At 39.6% G+C, this 14,034-nt stretch overlaps 1 protein-coding gene across 1 annotated transcript in view; it reads left to right on the top strand.

Moving 5' to 3' along the window:
* Positions 1-14,034, top strand: part of LOC149186815 (transmembrane and coiled-coil domain-containing protein STS1-like) — a 280,446-nt gene that overhangs the window by 90,765 nt on the left and 175,647 nt on the right. The window lies entirely within an intron of this gene.

The following is a 14,034-nucleotide window of genomic DNA, read 5'->3' as shown; positions in this document are numbered from 1 at the left end:
GCCATATCTAAAGATTTAGGAGCTTATGATAGGACCCCTTTTGTGAGGGAGGCCATCTAATCATAGTGGAGATCTGTTTCTCCCTCTTTCTTGGCCCTTTTCTTCAGCTTCCTTCATCTTTCCAGCGATATGAACTTCTTTCCATATTCTTTTCATAGCATTGAACCTTATACTATTATGTTTTGAGGACCAAACTTTTCTTTCCTTTCTGCACATGATTGAGTTCTTTAACCTTTAATACTTTTGTCTGCAACTTGTCTTTCTCTATCTAGCATAGAGACCACAAATTGCCGGATGAGGTAACCTTCTTGTTCATTGACATTTGTTACCTTGCTTATCAATGATGACTACCTTCTTATCATCTTTCCCAGATCTCTCAATTGAGATCTCATGAAGACATTTCTTCATTCTTTGATACCTTTATTTTTTGCGTAGGTCTAAGTGATGTGACCTTCTTTACTATAATTCAGAGAGTATATCTTCTAGAATTTCATATATCTCTTTTTATGTCTCCTCTTCTACTACATAGGCATGAGAGGACCTTTGAGTGATTTCCTATGAGTCTCTTGTTGCATTTCAAACAATGTTTGACTTTCAGAGACCTTTCCATAGACATCAATGACTTCTCTTTTCTATGAGGATTATAACAATCCTCCTTATTCTATGCAAGGACTTTCGATGACTTATCGACCTATAGATCTCCTTGCAATCATGAAGTCATTTTACCAAATTGATTAATGAAAAATACTTACTTGATTTGTGAAGACAAAATCTTCACCTTGATCATGTTGATGAAGATTGAAGAGGGCTTCTTCTTGAATGATCTCCTTCTAGGTTAAGGAAATGATCCTTGCTTTCTTGAAGATGATGACAATGTTTTCTTGATTTTAATATGCTTTGCCTTGTAGATCAAAACTGCTTCTACGGTTTCAACTTTTTCCAAGCTGATGTAATCTCCATTTTGAGGTCCTTCGAGCTACCTTGCTTTGTGGAGAACTTGATGAGTGCCTTGATGGCCTTTTGATGATGACTATGGAGACAAGAGCTCTTGCTGTTGTAGATTGCTCTTTGATCTAGGGTTTGATCAAGATTAGGGTTTGATTCTGCAATGTAGATCTTGATTTCCTTCAACTTGCTTTGATGCCTTGCTAAAAACTTGATCCTTGAATGTCTCTTTTCTGCCCTTCCTTTGACTGTAACGATATCTCTCATACCATGTTGAAGAATCTAGGGCATATGAGCTATTGAGATTCTTCTTACATGATAACTATTTATGAGGCATTTTTCCTTTAGATTATTAATTTATTAGCACAATCCTTTGCTTATTATCATTAGTGTGTGTATTTCTTACTTCAACAAATAACTATCAAAGCAAAGAGACAAAAGCACAAGATATGGCATTCTGCCAGGGTCAAAACCTCTCCCTCTTGGAGAGGAAAACCCACACAAAATTCTTCTTATAGAGATTCCTATTGATGAACAACATGACCATGACCCTTGACCTATTCAGCGACACCAAGACCAAGACACCAATCCTCTTCTTTGACACTGCTGAGGTCATCATCATTGCTGTAATATTGAAGCTATCTTTACTATGCCACTGAGATATTTATTACTGCTTTCACATTGTTGTTCCTTCATTGAAATCTTCATCTAGATCATGGCTCCTACTTCATTATTGGGATCTTCACCTTATCTTCTTCAGAATCATGATTATCATCATTGTCACTATGTAGAGATAATGACTGACTGCATTTGCAAGTATGTTGAGAATATATCTCAGAATGACTGCATTTGTATGTCGAGAATATATCTGCGTTTGTGTGATTGCGTTTGTATGCTGAGAATATATGACTGTGTTTTGTATGTCGTGAATGTATCTCACAACATCTTTTCATCCACGAGTATGTCAAGAACATATCTCACAGTGACTGCATTGAATACTATATGAAGAGACTATATCTCACATCATCTTTTCATCCACGAGTATGTCAAGAACATATCTCACAGTGACTGCGTTGAATACTATATGAAGAGACCGAGACAGAGGTTGCGTTATACAGAATGTCGAGACAGTGTTAGCATAAGGGTGTCGAGACATAGTACTGAGATCACTGTGAGATTATCTTTATGTCAAGAGTATATGCTACTATACTACCCATCGAATATCATCGAGTTCTTCTTCAATCGAAACCCTGTAACCTTGTCTTCATGCGAGATACCTGTACCTACTGTAGCATCCGAAGTTTTAGAGATGTATTCGAAGATCCAAGTTCTATGTCCACAAGATCAGATAAATTTGAGTTGCGTTGAGATTACAGTGATTGCGTTTAGTTTGTCATTCACGATTACAGTGACTGCGTTTTGCGTTGATACTGTGATCATAGAAATGCCGAGACAATGTTTCCTCTTTTCATCGAGACATAGTATCCATCGAATGTTGAGATGCTATACTTTTTTGTACTCACTGAGATTTATAAAGGAGTTCGAGTTCTTGCCTTTCAACGCTGATCTTTAGTCGTATATATATAGTGATCATGTCTTCCATATCAAGCTGACATTACAGTAGATCGTTGTGACACCAATTTTGAGCCGACTTGACATCTGTAAATGCGTTGAGGCCGACATGACTGTCTTTCTCATTCTTTAGTTGGCAGTGTTCTTCTTTGGAGGATGGTGCTTGTCTTGGAGGGCTACTTGACACTAGGTTGACCCATGTACATTACATAAATGCTCAAGAAGAGCTCTTTAACATGATACCAAACACATATAGGGAGACCAAACACAAGATGGAGACCACTTGCCATCCTACATAAGATCCAATGCGTCCCCTAGCCTTCCAGTATAACAACTCATCAAGGAAATTGAGTAAAAGAGGTTACAAACCATCGACCGCAAGTGGGGACTTCATAATGGCCTGACCTTCCATAATGGGCTTTGGCATGTGCTAATGTATCCAAACTGTAAATGGGGTTAACCAAGTATCCCATTAGGTGTTTTCTAATTCTAAAGGGGATAATATGTCTAAGGTACATCCTTTAAAAGGTGGTGGTATGTGATAAAGAGGTGAATGTAGTAGGGGATGAGAAAGGGCAGCCCTGGGTCACAGGTCGGGGTACAAGGGTAGCTAGTAGAAGGGAAGCCCACATTTGGGTATATAATGTATAGGAGGGAGCAATCATGGTACATGAGGTGCACCGACCTTGATCTTTCCACCCTTCTTTGTATGCCTTTTTCTTTTTTATGATTTTTCAGTTTCTTTAATTAACTGCTCGGGGCTCAAGGGGTAAGAACATGATGTGTGAGATATAGCAGTGGATACCCCCTTTTAAGGTAAGGCAGTTCATTGCCCACTAGGGGTTGGGACAACTCCTATATGATGGAATAGGCTTATAGAACCTGTAAGAAACAAGGTGATGGCCATGATGATGGGGTAGAGCTCATGTGTTGGATTTTCCCATGTGGTAAATGTGTTTGTCCTAGCCATATTTTGCATTTTGTGGCACGTTTTCCTATTGAATGTGGCCAATTGTGCTTTTACTTTTTTGTTTAGCTGCATCAACCTTCGGGGCATCATTCCAGGCCTGACCCAAGGTGTGGGCTGTTGAAGAATCTAAGACAAAGTAGTTTAGTGTGATTCTTCATTACTTGATAACAATTTGTGGAGTCCTTTTACTTTTCTTGTTAGCTTAATCTTCTTCTTCTTCTTATTAATGCATGTGTGTGTACTTTGTCAAACTGCTACCAAAACATAAGAACAAGAACACAAGATATTGGCTCTTTGCTAGGGCCAAAACCTCTTTTCTCTTGAGAGGAAAACCCTTTAGTGAATTTCTCTTATTGAAGCTCTTATTGATCAATGCCAAACCCTAGACCCTCGACAAGAGTAGCCTCCAAGCATAAGTCAAGTCCTTCCTTCTTTCTGCACCTTATTCTCTTTCGACACTTTGTTCTCTGACACTTCGTCCTCCTTCTGGCGCTTTGTTCTCTTCCTATGATTCTTGTCTAGAGATAGACCTTCTTTGAGTGAGTCTTCTAGATGAGGTGTTCCTCTTCTATCCGTTGCTCAAGTATACTTCAACTTTGACCAACCGAGATCCTTCTTGACTGTATGGCTATTCTGCTACCCTAGTTTCTCACACGTGTGGGAGGATTACTAGATGTTATATGCTCTTTTCTTCTTCGCTTGAGTGTCTTTTTTCTATGCTGGAGTAGGAGGCATTGTAGGCCTACTTTTAGCCCCAAATGAAGATATATGAGTGTCTATGGATTGCTGCTGGCCTAGTTGCAGGGATAACCCTCTATTTTCCTCGCACGTGTGACTGTAGCAACCCTAGAACAGATCCCTTGACTTTGGTGATATACCCTTTCTCTTCGCTGCCCTTGGAGACCCTCTTCCTTCGTTCATTCTTCCTTTTACCCTTCACAGATTTTAGAGCTCATTGAGTACGTTATGGAGGAGTGGACAACCTCTATATATAGAGGTCTGTCCCTCCATTTAGGCTAACTAGTCACCTTGTTTTGTAGGCCGACTTTGAGGGTTGTTTGGAGGCTGATTTGTTGAGCAGATATTAGATAGTTTCCATGGTGATGTAGCATGCTTGAAGGAGCTTCTTGAAGGTGCCATTGCATAGGAGTAGACTTGACTTTGCTTGGAGGTTTTCCCTTTGACTTTAATATATATTTATACATGGTGTAACATGCCCTTTAGGTCTTCAACATAATTCTTTCGACTCTTTGACTCACCTATAGCACTTTGACATGTGCTAGACCTACGTCAATGAGAAAGTAACTCATTGACATATATTATAATATAATATTTCTTTTCTTGAATAAGTACAAATATGAAAAGTACATTTATGAAGACCGAACCTAGTTACATTTCCTTCAACACTCCCTCTTAACTAGGGAGGTATTCATACAATATTACAAGGGGTTTGGCTATTATCAATTTTTGAAGACTTCACATAAAGAGAAACCGGATTAACAATCCATTTGTTATAGCATCATATCCATCAGCGTTGTCATAGTGCAAGGCCTTGACTAACAACGCCATCTCTCTATGAGACCATGAGCTACAATGTTGGTGATACCAATGATTTATAGACACCTTCATCATTGTCTCTCAAGGTACATACCCACCCGAGTGTTCTCCGAGTATGACCTTCTAGGACTATTCTTATCATGGGTTCCCAGCCCTCAAAGAATATCGGTCCTCTTACCTACTCTTGTCTTGGATGCCTTACACATCCTCAAAGAGTATCGGATGCTAGAGGCTTACCTAATCCTCCCATTCTTTCTTCCCAAGTGAAGGCAAGAATGTTGTGTCTATTTTGTGTCTACATTCCATTCATGGCCTTCATCTAGACTTACGACTGTTAGTCCTGGTCTAGTGCATGACCCATGAAATGGAAAACACAATTGTCACTCTTTTGTAATCAGGGGTGATCCAAAACTCCCTCTTGATCAGGGACCTGTCAGGGCTCCCTCTTAACTAGGGACTCTTACATTTATCAACAACTTCTTCTTCAGGTTTCCTTCAGCTGCTTGATCTTCTTCCTTTCTTTGATGTCATGAAGTCTTTGTTCGGACTTCTTCTAGGTAGGGCACCATCCATCGATCACTTTCCTCCCTGGTTTGTCATGTCATGCTTCCTTCGTGGAAAGTGGCTATCTTATCATTCATCAGATTTTCTTGTCATTTTGTCCATGCTTCAGAATATTCTTCTCATGGATGCTTCGTTGTACATGCATGTTTACATGCTTTGACCTAGTAGCCCATCATGACTTCATCCTGATATTGCTTTAACATTGCTTTTTGTGTAGAGTAGAATCAATAATCTGCGCCTTTTACATATCCAAGGCCTTCATATGTGTCAAGGGTCCTTTCTTCCTTTATCGGAGTTGTCTTGCCTTCTTTCGAGAGATATCTTCAAAGCTAAGTTGCACGAAATGCCAAAAGGTTTCCGAGTTTTCGAAATGGGTACGTTTAGAAACATCACCTCCCAAAATGGAAACGTCGGTTGAAACGTCAGCGGAAACGTCATATATGTATATATAAAAAATTTATACAAATAAATAAGTGAATAACACATTTTCTTTGCAAGAAAAAAGGGAATAAGACTTAGAGATGACAATTTAGAAGGAAAAACAAGTCTATATTAACTCTTATAGATGATTACATGATGGTCGAGTTTCGGCCAAGTTTTGGAGTTTCGGGTACGGGTATGGTCCGAAACGCCGGGTTCCTAGAAGTTTCGTGCAACATAGCTTCAAAGTATCTTGTCAGACAGTGATTCTCGGTGATCATGGTGTTCTTACACATGCTTGATCTCTTTCTTCATTTGCTTCTTATCAAATAGATAGGTCAACCATCTATTGCTTCCTGTGAGAGCATTCCTTCATTGCTTCTCAGTGAGAAATATTATGCTCCTTATGTGAGCATATTCTTTTGTTGACCTTCATTGTAATGTAGTACATGCCTTCTAGCATGCTCTTCGTGAAAGAGATTCTTTCATACTTGATCATGTTATAGAACTATCCCCATGACTCAATAATATACAAATGATAACATGGCTAAACCTTGATGCATACATACCTCATCTTGATTCTCCTTTGATCATCTTAGCTTCATTTGGTTGTCCTTGGTGTGGCCCTTCTTGCTTCATCTTAGCTTGCCTGTTTATCGTCTTTTTCTTGAATCCCATGAATGAGATTCCCAATGAGACATCTGCTTTGGTTCATGAACCTTCTTTTGAAGATTTCATCATAGGATCTTAAAGATCCTTGCCTTGCAAATGTTTCCTTTCTTTTGATGATGGAGGTCTTCTAAGATTCTTAATCACGATCAATTTTTTCTTTCATTGTGAATGAGGTCCTATACTAGGTATGCTTCTTCTACATGAATATCTTGAGCTATATATGCCATGCTCCTATATTCTAGAGGATATTTCTACCCATGCATTTTTGTTCTTATCATAAATGCTACATCTTCACGAGTATCTAGAACTCTATGTACATCATGCTGCTAGATTCTAGAGGATGTTTCTAGCCATGCAATTTTAATTTATTCCTACATGCTCCTATCCTAGTCAAAACTTTGAAAGAAGTCTAGAAGTAAAGAGTTTGACCTAGTCATAGTAGAGATCTAGAGGATCTTCCTTATTTTGGTTCTTTCCTTCTTCTTTCATCTGTTGAGTTATGTGAGCTTCTTCCCTCTTCCTTTTATTGTTGTTGTCCTTTTTAAGCTTAAGACAATTCCTTTTGTAGTGTCCATATTCTTGGCATCCAAAACATTGGATTTTGGACATGTCTTTGTTGTTTGTTCTCCGTGGACGAAACTTGCCAAATTTACCCTTTCTCTTGGCCATGGTAGCAAATGCTTGTTCCTTTGATCCCACGTTTTTCTTTGCCTTAAGTCTAGTTTCCTCTGTTCTGCATAGAGGCCACATTTCACTGAGAGTGGTTCTTCCTTCTTGGCATATATGCTTGATGTGAAGTTGCCCCAATCCTCAGCTAGAGCATTGGATACTACAGTTGTCATCTCTCTGTCAAACATGACTTACCTAAGCTATTGAAGTTGCTCTCTCTTTTCAGAGATTTTCATGAAGTAGGGAGCTATTCCTTCCTCTGTTATCTTCATCTTGTATAATTCATTCCATAGAGATATTACTTCTTCGGTTATAGATATCGAGAATAACTCTACTAGCTTATCATAAATTTCTTTCGATGTATCAAACTTGGAGACATAAGGAATGAGAGAGTCTTTGATTGATTCTATCAGAATCCTTTGAGCTCTTGTCTCATCCTTATTGTACTTGGCTATGGCTCGAGTTTGTTCCGTAGCAGGGATAGTGATATTCCCTTTGACATGCTCTAGGAGCTCATTCTCCTTGAGAAGTAGGTCAATCCTGTTCTTCCATGCAAGAAAGTTATTGGTTCCTACCAATTTATTGCTTTCCTTGCAAAAAGATATTGATGTATATTCAGAAGGGGACATGTACTTACTTGATAGATCGTGAGATGTAGTGTATTTGCTTCCTCTTTGGAGACTTGATAGCTTGCCTTCCTTGGATCTTGATGTTCTTCAAGTTGCTTTCTCCAAGTGGACTTGCTTGATAATGAGATTTGTTTGAAGACTTGTAGCTTGATGTAGCTCTTGCTTCAATTTGCTCTTCTTTTGTAAGTGCCTTTATGTAAGGCTCTTCTTCTAGCTTTGTAAACCTCCTTGATGAATGATGGATTGTATACCCTTTTTGTCCTTGAAGTGATTGAGACTTCTAGGCTTGATGCTTCAACTTTGTAGATGCTTCTCCTTGATGAGTGTTCTTGAGTTGCCCTTTCCTTGATGTGTCACCTTCCCTCTGATACAATGTTGAAGAATCTAGGGCAAAGTAGTGTAGTGTGATTCTTCGCTACTTGATAACAATTTGTGGAGTCTTTTTGCTTTTCTTGTTAGCTTAATCTTCTTATTAATGCATGTGCTTGTACTTCATCAAACTGCTACCAAAACATAAGAACAAGAAATAAGATATTGGCTCTCTGCCAGGGCTAAAACCTCTCTTCTCTTGAGAGGAAAACCCTTTAGTGAATTTCTCTTATTGAAGCTTCTATTGATCGATGCCAAACCCTAGACTCCTGAGAAGAGTATCCTCCAAGCATAAGTCAAGTCCTTCCTTCTTTCTGCGCCTTATTCCCCGACAGTTCTTCCGACACTTTGCTCTTCGGCACTTCGTCCTCCTTCTTTTGGCACTTCGTTCTCTTACTATGATTCTTGTCTAGAGATAGGCCTTCTTTGTGGGAGTCTTCTAGATGAGGTGTTCCTCTTCTATCCATTGCTCAAGTATACTTCAACTTTGACCAACCGAGATCCTTCTTGAGTGTATGGCTGTTCTACTGCCCTAGTTTCTCGCACGTGTGGGAGGATTACTAGATGTTATATGCTCTTTTCTCCTTCGCTCGAGTGTCTTTCTTCTACGTTGGAGTAGGAGGCCTTGTAGGCCTAGTTTTAGCCCCAAACAAAGATAGATGAGTGTCTATGGATCGTTGCTGTCCTAGCCACAGGGACAACCCTTTGTTTTCCTCGCACTTGTGATAGCAACAACCCTAGAACAGATCCCTTGTCTTTGGTGGTATACCCTTGCTCGTCGCTGCCCTTGGAGACCCTCTTCCTTTGTTCTTTCTTCCTTTTACCCTTCGCAGATTTTAGAGCTCGTTGAGTACGTTATGGAGGAGTGGACAACCTCTATATATAGAGGTCTGTCCCTCCATTTAGGCCGACTAGAAGGCTGACTAGTCACCTTGTTTGTAGGCCAACTTTGAGGGTTGTTTGGAGGCTGATTTGTTGAGCAGACTTCAGATAGTTTCCATGGTGATGTAGCATGGTTGAAGGAGCTTCTTGAAGGTGCCATTGCATAGGAGTATACATGACTTTTCTTCGAGGTTTTCCCTTTGACTTTAATATATATTTATACATGGTGTAACATGCCTTTAAGGTCTTCAACATAATTATTTTGACTCTTTGACTCACCTATAGCACTTTGACATATGCTAGACCTACTTCAATGAGCAAGAAACTCATTGACATATATTATAAAAATAATATTTCTTTTCTTGAATAAGTACAAATATCAAAAGTAAATTTATGTAGACCGAACGTAGTTACATTTCCTTTAACATGGGCAAGGGGAAGGGGAGAGCTAGCCATATGTGGACGCAATGGAGGAATGTGGACCCAAGTGGGAGAAATGATGAATGGGGTAATAATGAGTGGAAAGGGGGTAATATATGTGGATGAGGGAGCAAGACCACACAACCAAAATCAGGGTTTCCTATGAAATACCATCCTTAAAGCCAAATGGTCAGTAAAAGAGATCCCATGGGACTAGAATCCAAGGTTATTCATCCAAAGGGGACTAGGGGACAAGAGCACAGACCTATCCCATTCTTTTTGCCGAATCCCCACATTAATACATGCCCAGAAGTGTCCATGATAAGGATACTACAATAATCAATTACCAAATGACAAGGCATACCTTTAGGTTCGAGAGGCCCACCTTCAAACGTATGATCATGGTAGATGGGTGAGGGACAACATGGCTGGCTTAGGTGGCGGAGAAATGGCACAATGAGCTAGTTGGTGATTGCAAGGGGTTGCTAGCTGCCTACTGAGGACCACCTTGGAGAAAACATTTCTCCTAGGGATATCACCCACAAAATGGTGGGTAACATCTTGCTGCAACTGGGACATGATCTCTCTCGAAGTGGACAAAGCTACTCGATCGGTAGTTCACGAGAACTCTAACGATCTCTTGGTTACCATAGAGCTCCTCAAAAACCAATTTGGCCCTCCTGTACAGCCCTAAATCGACCCAGACATGCAGCCCTAGAGAATAACTTGACCTCCACTTGAAACTTGCACCTCCTGGCCAAAAAATTTGGCCTTCATTGGAAAATCGGTCTCTACTGGCTATCTCAACTTTTCTCCTACAAATCAATCTCTCTGGAAAATTTGACCTTTCACTGACAAATTGGCCTCTATCAATTCGCACCACCTAGAGAAATTCGACCTCTATAGAATAATTTGATCTCCCTCTGTCACTAAGGAACGAGAAATATCTATCAAGAAATTCTCTTTGGCAAATCGATCCCAAGTACTGCTGAACTCTCTGCTAGTGTCAACCTACGCTATCATTGCGCCCTTGCTCACTCAAATTGTATGTCTCCAAGATGCCCATTAACTTCCTCTTATAATCTCTCATTGAGCAATCAATGACCACGATCTAGTCACAACCGATGTTAAGATCATCTTGACGTCATCAAGTCACATTTCTAGAAGTTACTAGAGAGAAGTAAACTTGTCCCAATTAATATTGATTAATTAACTACTTTCCCTAAGTTAGACTTAAGAAAATAATTAAAACTGGTTAATAAATGTAATGAATACATTTTCCCTTTATAAAATAAATTGGGCTTGGAGATAATTAATCCATTTGCATTCCTAGCCTCCTGACACCACTTGAGACTAGAACACTTGTCCGAGCTATACAAACTAACAAGAACCACTTGCAAACATCTTGAGCCAAATAATTGTAATGTTAAACATTTAAGTAAAAGGATGAAAATGAAAGATAAAGGAGAATGTCACTTTTTCTTTAAGAATTTAACATTACCATTAATTGCATAATATTAGTAGGGCAATATGGTCAAATACTAGGCTTCCCTAGTCATAAATTATTTATTTTTAAAAAAAAATTGCGTTCAAAAGGTTCTTGATAATGTTGTACAAAACTAGCCGGTTTGGTATTGAACTAGACGATTCGGTGAAAAAAGGCTAATTCGATACCGAACTAGCATTTTCCGTTCTCTAACACTAGTTCAGACCGATTTTCCCTCGAAAACAGTCAGACTGGTTGGTTCAGTCTAATTCAGTTTAGTTTTGATAAAATGCTAAAACTGGGAAAAACATCCTTTGAATGGTGTTGGAGAGGTGTCAAACCATCTCTGAAGGGATATTTGTTGTATGTGTAATAAACCACCTTAAACATATCCTCAAGGTCAAATGCAATCAACATCATTAGAGACAAATAGCATTAAAGTATCATAGTGGACCATGTTCAATGTTAGGAGCACAAAAATAGTTCACACAAACCTTTCCTTCCAATGTATATTTAGCTCAGTATTTGTAAGCAAGTTGCCATACTTGTGTTAGGGATGATTGTGCCATTGACCCTATTAGGTGTCTAGCCCCCAAGGGGAAGGACATTTCACAGGTAGACCCATCAATTTGCAGATGCATGTGATAAAGGTGGTGATGGAATGGGTAAGACTTCATGGAGGATGGCCATAGCTATGGTACCAACTGAAGGAGGCCCAACATCTCTAAGTACTACAATGAGAAGAGGAAGCGATTGTGGAGGCATGAGTTACCCCTTTCCTTAGGCCTACTTTTTCCACCCCTTTGGTGCGCCTTTTACTTCAATAATTTATCTTTCTTTCTTGCATAACTTGGGAGACCTAGCTTGCTTTATGCTTTTCCAATACCCCCTTAAAGATGTAGGAATTTATTGCTCATCAGGGTTGGGACATTCATGATTTTCTTTATTTAGATAGAGTGTGAAATGTGAAGGAACTGGGTGATGGCTAATGAAAGGGGTAGAGCTCATGCTAGGCTTTTCCCCATGTATTTACTATGCCCCAACCCTCCTTTACATGTTTCTTTTTCATTATTTGTGGCTTTATATGCCTTTATCTTTCTTTTTGCTACATCAACCTCTTAGGGCAAATTTCCGGGCCTTGACTCAGAGATGAGGATACAAGGTGCCAATCCCAATGACAAATGACAATCAACCAAAGGAATCAATGTGGATATTAAGGGAAACATGGAATATGGAAAGTATGGGTTACCATGGGCAAACTGCTGTAATTAATGCCTCCCATTGGTGCACTTCTTGAAGGAAGGACCTCAAGGGAGGTCACACTAGGCTAGGGGAAAATGATAACCTCTTAGGTGAAGCATGGGAACAATGTTACAATCAAGGGCGGTCAATCATCCAACTTGGCTTGTGTCCGATAGATGACCCATCTTCCTTCAAGAAGTTTGCTAGATGGGATATAACACTGATTGGAGAATAAGTGGAGAGATTTGATCTAAAACTATCTATCGACCATCAGAGGGATGTTGGTTGCTTGACCAAACAATGGGAAGAAAATTTTTCTCCTATGACTTACTAACAATCACCATTCAATGGAACAAGTATTTTGAAGGGATTGTTTCTCTCGGCTCGCACGACATTGCATTTACTTCCAATTGTTGAAGAATCTAGGGCATCCAGAATTAATGAGATTCTTCTTAGCATGATAACAATTTGTGAAGTGTTTTTACAATCATATCCTAGCTTGATCTTCTTATTATTGTTAGTGTGTGTGTTTTCTTCATCAAACTGCTATCAAAAACAAAAGAGACAAAAACACAAGATATTTGGCTTTTTGTCAGGGCTAAAACCTCTCCTTGTTGGAGAGGAAAACCCACACAAAAAAATTCTTCTTATAGAGATTCCAATTGATGAATACCAAGACCATGACCCTTGACTTCCTAGGCCACTCAAGGACCAAGACACCAATCCTCTTCTTTGTCACTGCTGAGCTTATCATCATTATGGCTGCTATATTGAGGTCCTCGTTATTACATCACTGGTATCATCATTGCTTGCATCATCGAGGCCATCACTGTGATCCTTACTTCTACAACACTGCCTCACCTTCATCAATATCATTACTGCTCCTTCGCATAACACTTTCTGCCTCAAAATCTTGTATATACATCTCCTAGAGCTGTACCGAGATCTTCATCAAACGTCTGATCTTGAACCTAACACGCTTATGACCAAGATCATGATTACCATCATCCATAATATATGTCAAGACAGAGTGTCACTGTGAGAACTCCACATATGCTTAAATCACGAGAACATCTATATGTTGAGACAAGGTGAGTCACCGTGAGGTCTTTTCATCACGCGTATATAACTAAGATCTTAGTCATGATAGATATGTTGCATCTATCTGGAATGCTAAGACAAAGTGTGCATTGATATCCTTATCATTACAATTGTGACTGTGAGTATGCTGAGAGGGTATAACAAATATGACGAAACTGTGTGCTATTGTGGGATCATCGTGATCCTCTCCATCGAGACTATAGAATCCTCGATACCATCATAATCATGTCGAGATTGTATCTCTCCATCCATAAGTAACCGTGCTTTTCATCCTGCACCGAGAGCTTCATTACTATGACGAGAGTGCTACCACCGAGAAGGTCCCATTGTAGATACTGTGATTATATACAAAGTTGCAGAGGCTCGTGTGCATTCTCCTGCACCTTCATCCGAGACCCTACAACACTGTGCTTGACCGAGAATGTAAGGAGGCCAAGATGTTATCTGTGGTGTCGATACAAAACACAAAGATACTAGCTCGAAGTCCTTCTGCCTGCACCTTAAACCCATTTGAGGATGCAGACAAATCCGAGCTT

The sequence above is a fragment of the Pinus tabuliformis genome, chromosome 3_1, assembly GCF_031772625.1.
Source record: "Pinus tabuliformis cultivar Carrire ecotype Pingquan chromosome 3_1, CPIR1, whole genome shotgun sequence".
Lineage (NCBI taxonomy): Eukaryota > Viridiplantae > Streptophyta > Pinopsida > Pinales > Pinaceae > Pinus > Pinus tabuliformis.
Note: the sequence above shows the minus strand (reverse complement) of the source record. Positions and strands in the feature narration are given on the sequence as shown.